Source organism: Protopterus annectens, chromosome 3.part0 (assembly GCF_019279795.1).
Source record: "Protopterus annectens isolate FY-2018-M chromosome 3.part0, PAN1.0, whole genome shotgun sequence".
NCBI lineage: Eukaryota > Metazoa > Chordata > Ceratodontiformes > Protopteridae > Protopterus > Protopterus annectens.
The window spans coordinates 637,230,919-637,249,538 of NC_056731.1; the positions used below are offsets into that span (position 1 = coordinate 637,230,919).

Sequence of the window (18,620 nt, forward strand, 5' to 3'; positions counted from 1 at the left end):
GCAATCCACCCACAGGACATATACACAAACAAACACACACATGCACATATATATGTGGGTGTGTGTGTATATATACATATATATATATATATATATATATATATATATATATATATATATATATCCAGGGAATTCAATAAACTCTGTGTAGGCTTGGCTCGATGAGCAGCAGTGCAATTCTCATATTCATGCTTATCATCATACTTACATGTATACAAGTATGATTTTGTGGCCAGCGACAGTGCTGCTGCTAGGATACCATGCAGAGCAGCACAGACACAGAAACAAGAGACACTCATGTTTGTTTATGAGCAAACCTGCTCAAGGAGATTGTGCAGACAGCCACAATGACTACCACAATGACTACCAGGGGTGAAAATACTGCAATAACAGCAGTATTAACACAGTAAAGAAACGTGCACTGAGTGCAATGCACAGAACAACAATTATTTACAGAATAAAATTATTGGGGGGGACAGCAAGAGCAAATACAAGGAAACATACACTAGGCAAGGAAAGTTTGCTGATGAAAATGGGACAGACATGAACGATAGGAATGATAGGAATGAAGAAGGAGGAGGTCGGCATGGTAAATATGGCAATGTCCTCGAGATAGGATATGTCAATGCATGTACACTTCCAAGACAAGTCAGTGGCATTACAATAAGCACATATGTAGATAGCACAGTACGTACTGCTGTCTACAGATCTTGTGTGAGTATATTATATCATCACATGGTAGTATATATGTGATGGTCACACAAGGTTATTTGTCAATGGAGATGAACAGTTGTGATGTAAACATCATTGACATGCTCAATGGACAGGACATTTAGTCAAGATGGTATATACAATAGGGGTATGTCCATAGTGTGAATATCTGAAAAATGACTTGCTTGAATATGATTGATATGACAGCATACCTTCCAGCCAATCACAGGCACATAGCTACAGACTCCTGGAAAAATGTAGAAAGAAATAGGCACAGTCAGGGACACTTGTAAAATATTACGAGCATTAATCTGTGGCATCGACAGAATATGTGAGTGCAGCTTATTATACATGTTCTGCAGGAACAGATGGGTACAACTGTAATGATTGTCAGTATGCTATAAGGGTGGTAATTCACCACCCCTTACCCAGAAAGGACAACTTCTTGGCGGGGTTAAAAGGGACACTCTTATACCTGAAGTTCAAAGCAGGGCCAATCCTGGCCAGTTGAGAGGTCTGCATGATGCATAAGCCACAATCCACACCTGCAAGAATCAAACCCATATCATCAATTTTGTCACTGAGTTGTGTATTTAATGGGTGCAACACCGAGAGAGGTATCACACAAGCATCAAGAAGAACACCTTGAAGGGGAGTCTGCACTGTCAAATCCTAATGGGTATACATCCCAAAGACTAGTTCTTTATGGCTGAAATGTTGTGTGAGAGCTCACTGTGACTAGTGTGATACATGTGACTAAAGCATCCCTGGCAGGCATAGCTATTGGCCATGCACATAGCAACACTTACAAACAACACAGTGTTGTGAGTGGATTCTCTACAAACAGCTGTGTATTACATGAATCTGCCACATGTAATAGCAATGGTTATTATTGGAAGCATCTCCAACTGAATTAAAAAATGATCCATTATCATGAATGGTACAGCAGTATGTGAGACAGATGGCAATACATCTACTATACCCATGTGCACAGAAAGCGCAGCAGTGCAAAGTCTAGTGTCAATGAGCATGTATCGCCATCAGTCTCATATTCTGTTTACTATTCATTCTAACAGATCACTTATTAAATCACACATCAATTGTAGATGCTTCAGGTAGTAACCATTGCTACTGCATGTGGCCGATTCATGCAATACACAGCTGTCTGTTGGGAATCCACCCATAATATTGTGTAGTTTGTAGGTGTTGTTAACCGTATGGTTGATACCTCTGCAACCAGGGATGCTTTAGTCAAGTGTATCACATATGGCACAGTGAGCTCTCACATCTGCTAGGCCATAAATAACTATTCTTTGGGATGCATGCCCATTAGGATTTGACTGTGCAGACTTCCCTTCAATGTGTTCTACAAGATGCATGTGTGATATGTCTTTCCGTGTTGCACCCAGTAAGTACACAACTCAGTTACAACATTGATAACATGGGCTTGACCTCTCAACTGTCCAAGACTGCCCCTGATTTTAAATCCAGGTTTAACACAGTCCCTCTTAACCCTTCCAAATATGGTCAGTTTTGTGGAAGGGATGGTGAATTCCTGTTATAGAATACTGGCAATTATTATAGTTGTACACCATTTATCTCCACTGACATGTAACCTTGTGTGACCATCACATATATACTATTATGTGTGATGGTATAATGTATTTGCACAGGAGGTGTAGACAGCAGTGCGTACTCTGCTAGCTGCATATGTGCTTATTGTAATGCTACTGACTTGTCTGGGAAGTGTATGTATGTATGTATATATATATATATATATATATATATATATAGACATATCCTATCTTGAGGACATTGCATGTTTACCATGCTCTCTTCCTCTTTCCTCATTCCTATCATTCATGTTCGTGCCCATTTTTATCAGGACACTTTCCTATTGTTGCAGTCAGGGTTTCCAGATTTGTAAAGGGACAGGTAGGTGCCAAAAAAAAAAAAGGTCCTTCACGCTAATAAACACAAGTAGCATCAGGCAGTTACACATTAAACAGAAGTGGCTCCACTTTGCGATTTTTTGATTGGCTCGGCATATGGGCCAATCAAAAAAACAAAGCAGAGGCTGTTTCGCTGGGATTTTAACTGGCAATGTGGGACTCGGGATTGGACTGCTGATCCTGGGACAGTCCTGGTCAAATAGGGATGTCTGGCAACCCTGGTTGCAGTGTACATTGTACTCAGTGCACTTTTCTTTACTGTGTCAGTATTGCTGTTATTGCAGTATTTTTGCCCCTGGTAGTTGTGGCTGTTCGCACAATCTCGCTGAGCAGGTTTGCTCATGAACAAACTTGTGTGCTTCTTGTTTATGTGCTCATGCTGCTCTGCATGGTTTTCTAGCAGCAACACTGTCGCTGGCCATGAAACCTTGCTTGAATTTGCGTAAGTGTGATGAGCAGCATGAATATGCAGTTAGCACCGCTAATAACCATGCTAACACATAAACTCCACATAGCCTTTGCACGAAGCCTGCAAGGACTTTATTGAATTCCCAGTAGATCTAAATCCATGGAAAAGTTTTGTGATAACTTAGTCCTTCATATGTTTGGATTTATAAAAAAAGTTTCTTAATGTACTACACTTCAGTTACAGTGAAATTAACAAATAAATAAATAAAATGAATGCATAGCTCAAAACCATTTTGAGAAGTGCACTTACGTCCATTAAAATTAACATAAAATAACATAAATACCAGGGATGTCAGATCTTAATGCTTCGTACTGCATATATTATCATTTAAAAGCATGAAGAGAGCTCTCTGCAGCATATTGTAATTTCATAGTTAGTTATATTCATTAGTGGGTGCAGAGGGCACAGCCCCCTCCTTGGTGTGTGGAGAGCTTTGCATACTACTTAAAAAACTTTTGTTCTTGCCTTTGGTAAATGTTGTTTTGACTATTTCTTTCAGTGAAAGGCACTTATGATGTCTTATCTTGTGGGATGCATTTTATTGAAATTGGCAGTCTCATTATCATTAAATATCCTGATATGTCAGTGTTGTAAACGCTGTTTGCAGACAGGACAACCTTATTTATTTATTTATTTATTTTAAGAAAATCTTTTACTTTAAGTTGAACCTTCTTAGCAAAATGCTTCCCATACTTACTGGGATTTCTGCAGCCAGCCTGACATTATCTGTTTGGTCCACTATGTACCTGCTTGAGGATATTTGCTTCCATGTTTTTATCACACAATTTTCATTCCTTGTGGAATATGTGTACATTACTCCTTTGCATTCATAGTGTGAATTATTTTTTTGTGAATCATGCAAATATTCATGGTGTGCTTCATTTTCTGAGAGTGATGTAATATGCATTGATTTAGTTTGACATTTACCTATACGTTGGCTACTAGCCTCACTGCATTTCCTTTAAAAGACTGTAGATTTGTTCATTTCACTTCCATTTATTGCTACCTGCTCTCAGGAAGATTGTGATGAAGGTATACTTTGAAAAGGAGTTTTAAGAGAATAATGGTCTCTCAGATTTGAACCAATCTCTTCTAGAACCATAGCTAGTGTATCCACAGCGCTGTGCAGATAGCCAAATTGACACTCACCATCAACTCAAGTTATGACCACAAGCTCACATCTTACTAAGTGCTTCAGCTCATAGCTTCATAGGTTCATTGGTAGGTACTAGGCTATCGGCCCTGGGGGCCTATACAAGCCCAGCCAAAAAGGTACCCTGGCTTTTGCCACCCAAGAAAATAATTTTCCTGTGCCACTGTCGAGCAGAGCCACAGAAGTGATCCCCGGGATGAATTTCCTATTTCCCATCCAATCATCAAGAATTTTCTTGAAGAGTGCTAATGAGGATCTTTGTTTGATATAGATAGGTAGTTTATTCCAGAGTATGGGACAGGAATCTATCCCTCCAGCATGTTCTGTTTATTGTGGTGACAAGGTTTAGGTCCCTAGAGCGTGTAGCTCGGAGGGATTGGGATTTCTTTAAGTGGAGCATGTCCAACAGCTCTGGGTTTGAAATAGCTTTGTATGTTAGGCAGAGATCACCTCTGAGTAGGCGATATGCGACGGAGTAAAGCTGGAGATTTTGAGACGGTCTGCGTAGGGCATCTGTTTGAGGCCGTTAATCCTCTTTGTGAGGTATTTCTGCGGCCTGAGCTGAGCCATAAATGCAGTAAACAGCATTCATAAATCAATGACACTACTACATTCTTGCAGCACTGACTCCTGCCAATCATGCCCCATGACAACTTACGTCTGGACAGCTACCCTGTTTATTCCACTACAGTTGTGCCTCTGGTCTGTTACATCATAAAATTTTACTAACACTCTGAGCAAAGCTCATTTTATCATACTCATCTTTTTATTCTGACAAAATACAGACTTTACTTACATTTAAGAATTAAATGCCTAACTGGTCTAAAATTGTTTTTTACAGATATCTCTCACTTTCTCTCCTTTGTTCCCAGAACATTCATGGGCAAAGGAATTCTGATGGTATAGCTAGACTATAACTTCCCAATCACAGCCAATGCTTCCAAAAGAAATATGACCTCATCCTAAACAACAGCTAACATTACTTGTGGATTCCTTTTCGTCTCCAAAACAGAACATGACTGCAATGTCCTTCACAAAGTAAAATGGCTGCTAATTAAACAAAGGTGCACCCTACTCCTAGCCTCCTTCATTTCTAGACTTTTAAACCTACACACATTCCCTTCCTTGCCAGCAGGTTAAGTAAAAATACAGTGTGTTTAATCTAAAATAACAATTGCAGAAAATCCCATCCTTATTCCTAAGAATAAATTTCACAGTACTACCACAGTTTCTTCACACTAGCCCCCTGAATATGGGAATCTCGCTGACTAAAAATATGACCAGTTCCTTCCTATCTCTCATTCAACTCCATCAACAACAAACTTAAAACACATTTGAATTGTGAAACTTCTTGTAAGAGCTCTACAGAAGGTAGCATAACTTAAACATATTTGCCTTCTCTAGGATATCATTTTGTCATAATATACTCTGTTATTCTAGCTGTGAAGCCTGCCCTCCCTTCCTCCCTCCCTCCCTCTTCTCTCATCATCCACACATTCCTCTCACCCTGCTTTAACTTTTCCTTGCTTCTACCATTCCTGTCCCCTATGTACCTAATTGTATTTAATCTATACAATATATACTGCATTTTAAGATAGCTACAATAATTTGTTTTAAAGTTTAAACACATAGTTGAATTTTTAGGTATTGGTATTGTTAATTATAGTGCTGACAGCTTGCTTGTAATACATTTACTATACTTTACTATGCATACATGTATTTGAAACTGTTATCTTTCTTATCATCTGTCTGTCTGTTTCATTCTCTCAAGCTGAGCTTCTACTACTTTAAATCTTTTGCATCAAATGAAAACCACTGTATTTTTATTTATCCTTTTTTGACTGATTTAGATGGCCTCTTTCATGGTAGACTCAAGGTGTTATTTATACTTCTAGGGGAAATTTGGCCAGGACTTTGGAGAACTTCCCCTACTCTTGGTAGTCAGGGGAAGGATTTGTGTGTTACACATCCTGAGTTCCTGTTTCCTGTCCAGTCATGAACAGGAAGAAAATATGTCTGATTCAGCTTTGGCTGAAATATGAAGTGAAGGTTGATGAAAATTTAGCTGAAATGGTAGAATTGCTACCAGTAGTTTTTTTTTTCTGATGCTGTGGGTGCAGAAAAAACAGTGATATTGGAAGAAAAGGAAATTGTAGCTGTAACAGAGATGGAGTCAGAGGAAAACTTTCAAAGGAGATTGAAGGAAAGACAGTTACCTCTTAGAAATGCATAATTGCAACCCTCCAATTAGGAGGGTTGTTGGATGATTATTTGGAAGAAATGGTAAACCAAAGTGAACCAGAAAGTGGAGCAGCAATTTCATGGAGTGACATCATGGAGAAAATAGAAGAAGAAAAAGGAGAAGAAGAGACTATGCCAGTAAAAGTTCAAGAGTCAAAAACTTATATGCAAACCTTGGGAGAAGGAGTAAAGAAGAACGAAGAAATTAAACAAAAAAGAAGTATACAGTATGTGTGAGCTGTAAAAAAGAAGAAAGTTTGGACAGGTATAAGGTTTGGGATTCTGTCATAGCATCTCTGGGTGTCAAAGCAAAATAGGTAAGAGCATTTATTTTAATTAATAAAGAGACGTTTTGTGACTTGATATTTGAGACTGGGCAAGCCGTGGAATTTTTTTTGGGTGCGTATAAACAAAAGAAAAATATTTATCCATGGTCAGAATATGTCGTGCAAGCTTTTTACAGACAAACAAAAAAAAAAGAACAATGATCCAGTTTAGAACTGAAGTTGAAGCAAAAGAATTGAAAGAACATTTAACTGTATGTAAAGAAGTAATGGAGACTACAAAAATATATGACAAAAGAGAATTATGGACTGGGGGATGGGAATGTAGAGTAATGCTGAAAATGGAAAATGATAATGTTATGCACATACCTAGTATTATTGATGTTCATGGTAATAAGGGTCAAGCAAAAACTTGTTATTTTTGTGGAAAAAATGATCGTTTAATCAACGAATGTGATAAAAAAAGATGTTATTTATGTGGTAAAACAGGGCATACTGAAAAAAAATATGATTTAAAGTGCAAAAAATGTGGCAATACTGGTCATTCTTGGCTAGAATGTGAAATTAATGTGCAAGAAAATGAAAATGAAGTTATACAGGAGAAAGAGATAGAATGTGTTGTACAAGAAAATGTACAAAAAGATGTGACTGATAAAGAGGTTATACATGAAGTTAAAGAAAGTAACAAGGAAAAAGAAACAGAGGAGACAAGTGATGAAGAAGCTGATTTGTGCACAGTAATAAATAAAAAAAAATTCATAGGGAACAGAGTTAAAGAAAGGAAAAGAAAATTCAAAAACATAATGCTTAGAGAAAATAAGAAAGGAAAGGGATAAACATTTTATTATACTAACTGTTCTTAAAAGCTGAAAATATTAGCTTTAAATGTGAACAGTATGAAAAACCTTAAAAGGAGAATAGGTATATTACAATGGTGTGCTGCAGTAGATGCACATATTATTGTTTTAGAAGATATCAGATTATTAGCAGAGGAAGAAAGAACACAAACTGAAAAACTTTGGAATGGTGTGGTAGTTTGGAGCATGGGGAAAGAAACATGCTCGGGGGTATGTATATTATCTCAAGAAAGCATTAAAATGTTAGATGTAACCATAGTGGAACTAGGATGAACTACAGTTATAGAAGTGAGATGGAAAAAATATGTGTATAAAATTGTAGCTTTATATGCATATGTAACAAAAAAAGAAAGAAAAATGATGTTTAAAAATATTCTTGAATATGTTTGTGTAAATATGGACATTATAGTGGTGGTGATTTTAATTGTAATTTAAGGAAAATAAGAGCAACTGTGATGTTAAAATGGCTAAATAAATTATGTGAAGTGGAAATTTAAGTGTATGGGAGAATAAATACTGGACCTATAAAAGGAATGAAATCAGGACAGAAATTGATTGTTTTTTAATACCTGATAGTTTGATAGTTATAAAAAAAGGAATTAAGTATGCTGGATTTTCAGATCATGTAGCAATATGGGTTAAGGTACAGGAAATGAAGAATATATAAAAATAGGAAAAGGACTAAAGAGAATTAATGAAAATAAATTAGATTTAAAAGAGAAAAAAGAACTTGTAGAATTATGGAAAAAATCATACAACTATGAGAGATTTTTATGAGACATGGTGTGTTTGGTGTCTTAATTTTAAAGAAAAATATAAAAAAGTATTTTTAGAATGTATATGGAAGAAAAGAAAGAGAAAGATATAAGATATTAAGTCAAGAAGCATTTAGAGATTGTTAGAGAAGAACATTTTATTTTATGAAAAAGAAAGAAATATATAAAATGAATCAAATTAAAATTAGCAACTTGTTATATAAGCAAATATATTGTTCACAAGGAAAAAAAGAAGAGGTAGCGCCATATTGAGTAAGATAATAAAAGAAGGAAAATAATAAGAGAATTAAAAAATAAGGAAGGTAAGCAAATAAAACAGCAAGAAGGAACACACAAAATAATTAAAAATATGTATTGGAATTATTTAAGAGAGAAGAAAACAGAACAAATTTATAAAGTTGAAAAATTTAAAAAGGAAGATGAGCATTTAGAACAAAAATAATCATGAAAGAATTGAATGAAATTCTAAAAGATATTAACATGAATTCTGCAACAGGACTATACAGAATTGAATATGGTATGTATAAAGAAATGAAAGAGTGGCAAAAACTAATTTTTATAGAAGTTATGAATGAATGGTTAGAAACTGGAATTAAAGAGAAAGAGATAAGTACAGGAGTTATAAAATGTATATTTAAAAAAGGAAATAAAGAGGAGATAACAAATTGGAGACCTATAACATTGAATAATACAGACTATGACATTTTTATGAGAATAATAACAAAAAGTTTACAGAAAAATGGATAGAATATATGACCAAAATGTATTTGGAAGAAAAGGAAAAGGAAGTCAAGAGTTATTATGGATAAAAAGAGAAATAATTGATGATATAAATAAAAATGTAGAAGCGAAGCTTATGATAGGGGATATAAGTAAAGCTTATGATAATATTCAATATAAATCATTATGGCGAATTTTGCAGGCATACAATGTAAGTAAAAAATATTGCAAGTAATAAAATCTGTTTATGAAAGGAACTATGTGAAACTAAATGTAAATGGCTTAATTGGGGAAGAAATAAAAATAGAATGTGGAATAAAGCAAAGCAGAGCTGCCCAACTAGTAGTGTAATTTTCTCATTAGTTATGAATGTAATAGTGAAGGAAATTAATAAAATGTCAAGTAGTGGCGAAAAAACGATGAAGGAAGTACAATTGCCAATAATGCATAATTATGCAAATTATATTGTATTAATTGTCAAAAATAAAGTATGGATGGAAAAAGTAAATGACAAATTAAGTATAAATGTAAAAAAATGGTTTTAGTATAAATAAGGAGAAATGTAATGGATTTGGTTTTGAAGGTATGATAGGAGGTGATGATTTCAATGAAAAATATATAGATATATTATGAATAACATTTGAAAGTAATGAATACAGGCAACAACAATGGGATAATGTACTCAAAGAAGTAAAGGATATGACTAATTTTTGAAATCATATAGATTTTCATATAGAAAAAAAGCACACTTGTTGAACACCATGGTAATAGGAAAAATTGCTTATGTTGCTAACATCTATATGATTCCTATTAAGTATGAAAAGGAATTAATGATGATTATATTCTCTTGTATATGAATCCAGTCAAAAGAGGGATTCTGCATATGAAAGAGGAGCAAGGAGGTTTGGGATTAATAAGCCCAATAGTACATGCAGCATCTTTAATTTTATATAAGGTATTAAAAGGAATTATGAAGGAAAATAAAAACTTGATAGAAATGGTACTATATTATAAATACAAAGAATTGTGGGAAGGAATGGAAGTTAAAAAAATGAAGTAAAAGCATTGTGAAGGAAGAAATGAAAGAGTACCAAAACAAAATTGTGTTATGGAAAATAAAAGTGAATATATATGAGGAAAAATAGAACGGAATAGTACTTAAGTATTATGAAAGCATTTTATTGTATTGATCCATGAAAAGATTTAGAAATAGATAAGAAAAAAGACATAATGATGAGATATAATAACTATAAAAAATAATTAAAGAATGCAATGATTTTTTATGGAGATTGTGTATTAGAAAATTGCCAGTTAAGGCAAATATGCCACCCAAAAAAGCTAGATAGAATATATAATAAATGTGGAGAGTTTGAGACTACTGAGGATGTGTTTTTGAAATGTGAAAGAGTTAATAATTTCTGGAGAGAAATATGTAAAGATAATAGGGTGAAAAGTTTGTTAAAATTTGAACAAATAAATATGGACATATAATTTGGTTATTATGGTGTACATAAACAGGAAGAAGTATAGAAGATGGACAGAGTAATATTTTATGCTTCATGGACTATATGGAACAAGAGACTAAATGAAATTAAATACAATGGAAAATGGACTTTGACAAAGATTTTGGAAAAAAATAATATTTTGGTTGTGGATAAAAGAGAGGGGGAATGCTTAAATTGAAGTTTATAATGTATGGAGATTTGTAAATAGATGTAAATAATGTAAATATGTAAATAATATGTAATGTATATATCAATAAAAAATACTTGTAATTGTTGTGAGTGCGATCCATTTTAGAGGAGCCCTTCCTGTTTCCATTCCAGGCACAGAGGTGGCCCAGAGAAACAGGGAGGCAGATGGAGAGAAGAGATGATGGAGTAGTGAAAGAAATGAAACAGAAAGCAAATATCGATACCGAAAAATGTGTGCAGGATTCTGAGGAAATGTTTCAAAGAAACCTCTTTGATGGAGATGTCTCAACAAATGATAGATGCATAATTACAAGTCTCCAAATCTGGAGGGTTGTGGGATGATTTGCTTTAAGAAATGGCAGTGCAGAGTGAGACAGAAAATTAAGTTGATGTTTCCTGGGGGACATTATGGAGAAAATACAAAAGGAGGATGCAGACACAATCCTGAAGAATAGTGGTGAGATGGGAAAGAAAACACATGCAGAGAAAGTAAAAGAAGGCAAAAGTTAAATAGCAGAAAAGAAGGCAGAAGAAAATGAAAAATGGAAGTACATGGTAAGGATTCAAAGTAAAGACAAGGAAATGGGCAGATATGAAGTGTGGAACAATTTAATAGCTTCTTTGGGTGTAAAAGCAGATGAGGTAAGAACATTAATTCTTATTAACAACAAAATATTTTGTGACATTTTATTTGAGGCTGTTTTTTTCAATGGAAATTTTTCTTGGAGAGTATGAAAAAAAAGATTGTTACCCATGGAATCTTTATCTGATAAAAGCATTTAACAGGGAAGCAAAGAATAAGATTCATGTACAATTTTGAAGAGAGGTAGAGACTTTAAAAGGACATTTGAAAGCTTTATATAAAGAAGTACTGGACATTGCAAAAGTTTATGACAAAAGGGGTTTATGGACTGGTGGCTGGAATTGTAATATTGGGTTAAAATAGAAAGAGAAAAAGATATACATACACCAAGCATGATAAATATGGAGGGGATAGCTGTGTTGTAAAATACTGAGGACAACCCAAAACATGTTTTTTATGAAAAAGAAGGATATTTGATACATAACTGTGGCAAAAGAAAATGTGGGGAAATGGGACAGGATACAAAAAATAAATAAATAAAAAAAAGAGTGAACTGTTATAAATGTAACAAAATTGGACATTCTTAGATGGATTGAAAAAATGAAAATGTAAGAGAAAAAAATTAGCAAAGAGAAGAAATTTTAGGAGCAGTAAAAATAGAAGAAAATTTGGATGAGAAAACAAAAATAATAAAGACGATGTAGAAGAAGGTTCTGAAATAAGTGATAAAGAAGACATAAATTGGGAGGTAGCAAAATGGAGAAAGAAGAATTCTATTGGTAAAAGGGTAAAAGATGAAGAATTAAAATTTAAAGGGATAAGAACAAAAGAAAAAAGAAAGGAAATGGATGAAAAAGAATATATATATATATATATATATATATATATATATATATATATATATATATATATATATACATATATACAGCTAAAAATTGGGAGTTGGTACAATGGTTAAGGTATTGGGCTCACAGATACAAGGTACAACATTTGATTTTTGCTTTTGGGAAAGAACCTGTTTAGGCTTAGAATGACATTAAGAAATACAGCTCTGTAAGTATCTATAAATATATGAAACCATGAATTGAAGGGAAGGGAAAATGAAAATTTTAGAGTTGTTTCTGTAAGTGTGTGAAGAATATTAAGACTTTAGTAAGAAGAATAGGAATTTTGGAGTGGTGTAATGCATATTATATAGATGCAATTATATTAGAAGACACAAGATTTTAACAAATGAAGAAGGATTACAAACAGAGAAGCTATGGGGAGGAAAGATAATCTGGAATTTGGGATACGAGAGGTCTTCTGGAATAGCCATATTCTGTAGAAATACAGTAAATATATTAGATGTAACTTTAGCAGAAATATGAAAATTAACCTTTATAGAGTTAAAATGGAAAGAACATGTATACAGAATTCTAACATTTTATAGGTACACTAATTGTAAAGAAATGCAAAGCTTATTTCATCAGCTAGACTATATAGTGATAAATATGAATATTATAATAACAGGAGACTTTATGATTTAAGAAGCAAGTGTAAAAAGAAAGGAAATGATACAATAAAAATGTTAGAAGTTATAAGATGTGGCAAGTTAAAATTTGGACAAAAATTCATGGACTTAAAAAAGTAGAGGGGCTGCATCAGCTGCCGTGACATGATATAAATTTATATATATATATATATATATATATATATATATATATATATATATAAGACATCTATTTCTTATTAGCATTCATTAGTGATAACAAAGAAATTAATGGGATCCATATGACATTGCATCCCTGATGAGAATTGATGGTGTTTTCTGTCCCCTGCTGATATCTATACATCGAGTAGTTACAACTTGTAGAAATAATTACATAATGTCCCTGCTACACATGAAAATGGCTACATTCTCCAGCCTCAGCCTCACCCCCCCTTCAATTAAGCAAAATTACATTTTCTTTTCCATTCCTCAGATACCGTAATGTCTTTCCATGATTTGACAAAAATGAAAACCAACAGTGCTATTACATTATTTATTATTTCAGATTTGTTTTAGTGAACTCTTTCTGCTCCTTATCAATTTCTCCATCTTGAATTTTTTTTTAGAGTTTTTTTAAATGACTTGTTTGAAGAAAAGACTTTGCTAAAACTGTTTTTTGCTTTGGACTTTCTTGTCTCATACATTAAAGTGTTACTGTAAATAGCTAACTAGAATGCTCTCTGCAGAATTAACTGATCCCTCCAAATGTGTCTTCTAATGACTTTCAGCACTGTCCACTGTCCTTCATTTTCTGGTATTTTTATACTTTTAGTTTATAGTCCTGCTGACACCATAGGCAGCTTTTCTACTATATGCTGTTAATCCATTTATGGAACTTTTATTATAAGGGTCATATTATTTCTTACTTTTTATCAGTTTCTCAACTGCCTCAGCAGAGGGCAACCATGACATTTTCTAGAACTTTCTCTTTCTAATATATGTATAGTGTATGTATTGTAGTTAGAAACAACTAAAAAGACAAAGCACAGGTAGAGTCATCAGTGTGTAATATCTTAGACCTCCTTGTTGTGGAGGTCAGCAGGATAACACAGTTTCAGCTACATGACTTCTGAATGCCCGTGAATCTTTACTTTTTCTAAATCTCTACTAATGTATAAAGTCCAATAAAACCTTTTGGAGAGGAGAGGAGAGGGAAATAGCCTGTTTATAGGTTTGTGATTTGTTTAGACATTTAAACAAGTATTGCGGCTATTGGCCAGTGTGCTCTTTTGGCTTTTCAGGGTTTTAGTCAGTTGGTGTAAACTCACTAAGTTTGTATGGCTCTGTGTTCAGACACTATGAGCTGCTACTCTTTGTGCTAAATACTCCTGAAAGACCTTGTTGCTCCTCTTGCTGCTGTTTGATGTCCTATTAGTATTAGTTGCCCTTAGCTGTGATGCAAGCTGCAGCATGACATGAGCGCTTCTGTTGTTCTTGCTCCTGTTAGGCTGTTACTATCTACTCTGCATTTATTATTTTCACCTTGCAGTTGTCACTCTTTGGTTGTTCTGAAATATCTACTTGTAATAGCTGCTGTTGTTACTGCCTAAAGCATAGTATTGTTGTCCTTTCAACCTTTAGTAGGTATTGTTATTTACTACTACTACTGTAGCTATTTTTTGTTTATTATAACCTCTGACTCTTAAAGATGCATTTCACTTAGTGTGTTACAGCTACAAACTATATATCTGATGCTCTCAACCATCTGCTAGAATCAGCTTTCCAGATAACATGGAAGACCTACCTACTTGTACCAGTCCTGTTACCTCCCTCATAGCACTTGGTATGCTTATTCAGTGTAGGTGCTGTTACACATTCACAGTCAATGAACAATTGCCTGGCATGCATGACACAACCTGTGAGAGGTGTAAGTATATACACAACATATAGAATCTGCTTTCTCATCTAAAAATGGTCTGTGGCCACCACACAATGCCACCTACATCTCTGCATGAACACTCTAAACCAATATCTGTTGAGGCTGTCAAGAAGACACTTCCCAAGCCTCCTGGGACTAAGAAGTTAAAGTCTCTGCAAAAATTTACCAACCACCCTCACATGGACTAAAAGGTCACCAAGTTGCAGACTATAAATCTTCCATTGCCATTAAGTCTGTGAGTGCAAATAGAAATATCTTACTAATTGGTGATTCCATTGTGAGGAACACAGACTTCATATTTATGAGGCTGGACAAGGGCAGGGTGATAGCTATTTCTTCAATGCCATGTTCTATGATGTTTGAGGGCTGTTCTGTCCCTCAAATCAGTCAAATGTGAATATATTAGCTTGTGATAGCCCATGTGGGTATGAAAGATTTGCAATGCTTAATACTGAGGGACATGCAGACAAACATCTTTGATGTCACAATACCTGTGCCAAATGCAGGTAAAACTCTGGTCCTGAGGGGAATCTTAACATCGCCTAGAATTATACCAAAATACAAAGAAAAGATAATTGTGGTCAACAATAGGTTAGGTAAACGTTACAAGTGTCCAGTATGTGCCAGTCTGGTATAGATGATAGACAGGGAGACTTGTTTCATCTAGAATGTCAAAAAATAATATCCAAAAATGCTCTGATCTTATACAAAATGGCATCACTGACTCTGACCCTAAGGATACAACTAACATACTGAGCAATACATTTAGTGTTATCTTCACCTTACCCCAGAAACAGAGTCCCCCTTACACACCCCCAGGGTAAACAAGGAACATATTCTTACTGCACTATCAAAAATAAAAATTCCAGTTCTATGACCCCGTGCAGTATGCCCTGATGGCTAATTAACAGTGCCAAGCATGCTCTCACAGAGCCCTCTTGAACTTGTTTTATTTCAGCTTGACCACAGGATTGACCAGGAAATATGGAGAATGGTTGTTGTGATGCCCCTCCTTAAGAGGCATGTCATATCATAGACCCTGGGAATTATTTATTAACATTTGTTTACCACGAGAGTCTGAGCACTAATCCATTTTCAGCGGAAGCCCAGGGAGAAAAGCCCCAATATATTACATGAAAACAAAACAGTAGACTATAGCAAATATAAACATTTGATATGGATTGTCATTTATACAAGTACAGTATAAAATAACAGAGTTGTAAAGGTAGTCACTACTACAAGTATAATGTAGGGTACCCAAAGAAATAGTAAGATTGTCTAATAAGAGAATTATGCGTAATTTGTTTAAATTACAGGAGATGAAAGAATGCTGAAAGCAAAGGTGATATAAGTAGGAAAAAATGCACGAATTCAAAACAAATAAAGACAGACAGTGGTTAGTTGAGAAAAAGGTTGTTAGTAAGTTGACAAAGAGTGTTGGTGATGACAGAGTGAGTGAGGCTTGATTAGTAAAGAAAGGAATATGTGCATACAAGAGAAGACAACATATGTGTGAAGTTAAGAGAAAGATATTTACAAGTTGCAGATCAGTATTTGAAGAAGTAAAGATTTTCAGTAGTGGAACAGGAGATGGTAGCAAGGTAGGGGAGAGGGATAGTAGGTCACAAAAATGAAAAATAAATATAGCTAGAGGAAGTGAAGGGACGGGACAATGGCAAGAAAGTGGGTGAGAGATAGCACTGTGGTTAGGAGCCGTGATATAGCTGGAGCATCTTCAAGAAAAGGGAGAAGAAAAAAAAAAGAAAAAAAAACTTCAGCTTTTATTGTACAGCCATATCCATGCCCTCTTAGCTCTTCAAAAAAAAAAGACTTTGGCCTTCTAGCGAGCCAATTGGATACAATTTTTCCCGTCAGCTTTCTATAGCTAGATCCACACCCCCTCAGCTCTTCAAGCTTCTGCTTTTTTTGTTTTTTTTTTTACTTGCAGCAAGCTGACATCAGTTTGTTACAGCTTAACACTAAAGTGCCTCCCTGTACTAGCATTCAAGATGTCAGTACGGAGGAAAACAATGCAGGAACTGCAATCCTTGATCATGCTCCTATTACTTTGTGCCCAGGGTGACTGCCCCATTTACACTCCCTTGCTATGCTTCTGGTTAGAGGATGAAGGTGGGGTGAAGGATAAAAATGGATGCTAGGATAGGACTAAGTTGTGTGGAGCACATTATCGATCAATTAGCCTTATTTGCCTAATTTGCAAAGCCATGGAAAGCATCATATGTACTAAAGAATCTAGGCACTCTGGTGAACATCTCTTTCGACTGTGACCATCATGTAGCATTAGTAATCAGGAAATCATTCTATCAAGTTTATCTGATATCCAAAGGTGTTTTATCCATATAAAAAAGTTATCATCTTTCTGTACTCAGTTCTAATTAGTCTGACCAAATTGTCCAATGCTCTCTATCTGTCTGGACACATTATGCAGCTAAAATGGCCGCAGATGCTCCAAACTAAAGGCCAAAAGACCTTCAGCTAACAAAACAGCCCTACTTCTAAATTTTGTTTCATATACACCCCTGTACGAAGATCTACATCTCTAATTATGTGGCATTAAGAATATAGCCCTGTATGATCTCTTGAAACTCTAAAAGACAAACAGCTCTGGTAATGCACAAATTAAAGATTTAAATATCTATCAAATATAAATAATACATGTTTAAGTGACAGATATATTATCCTTTTATCTCATTTCTGAAACAAATTGCCTTTACATATTAAACAATATTATACCCTTGCATTCTTTACAACCAACCACGACAACTGGATAGACATTCACAAATTCACTTCAGGCCTTTTCAGCTCTGCACTTCTGGAGGCAGGAGATAACTTAATGGTGGATACTGGCAAGGCATAAATGGTCTCCACATGTATTTGCATTGTAATTTGAAATAGTCAATATGTTGGAAAACTATGCATTAGTTTACTTGATATAGGCTATTCACTCCTGCTGAGGATCTTGCTACTTGTGGTTCATATTGTATTCTTGATCATAGTTTACCTTACTAATATTCTGTAAATGTATCTCACTCTGAGTTTCATCTGTTTTGGGGATTTTCTCCCCATATATATTACTTATCAGCTATTTTATGTGTTTTTTGTGGTGCCTTCCTGCTTAGTTCATTGTAAAATATTTATTTTCTTGCAGTGCTTTTCTACCCTTGTAATTACTCATCTACTACTGTTTAAATGTTTTTTGAATTTGTTGTAAAGCTTTTCTCCCCTGGGATTCCACTGAAAATGGGCCATTGGCTCAGTCGGACTTTACTGGTTACCAAAGTACAAATAAAATAAAATAAAACAAATTCTTATTTTCCTGTGAAAACAGAATTCTCAAATCATTTTTGATATAGCTGGTGGAGGTTCCATCAGGGTGTCCTGTGGTTTGCTTCAAATAACTGTATCAGTCAGCATACTATTCCCCTTGTTTCAAAGGAAAAATGCTTAGGATTAAGAAATCCATAACTTGCATTAACTCTGTACATGTGAATGGAGAATTACAATTCCTTAAGGAAGCCTGAGAACAGGAAGACCTTTTGCAGTGTGACAAAAGCTCTTAAGATGGTAGAACTATACTTTTACATCTGTTGAGGCAGAAAGTGTTAGTATCAGATGTGACATTATATGCGAACTCCAAGTCTCGCACCACATAGATCCTGTTAATTAAAATTAATTGGGAACGTTTTTAGCAAACATAAAATAACTGAGGAACGTTTGCAAACACTACTTTCAACAATAGTTGAGTATTC

At 34.7% G+C, this 18,620-nt stretch overlaps 1 protein-coding gene across 1 annotated transcript in view; it reads right to left on the minus strand.

Annotated features, from left to right (window-relative positions):
* Nucleotides 1-18,620, minus strand: part of AOAH (acyloxyacyl hydrolase) — a 1,217,970-nt gene that overhangs the window by 651,474 nt on the left and 547,876 nt on the right. The gene's annotated exons all lie outside the window — the stretch shown is intronic.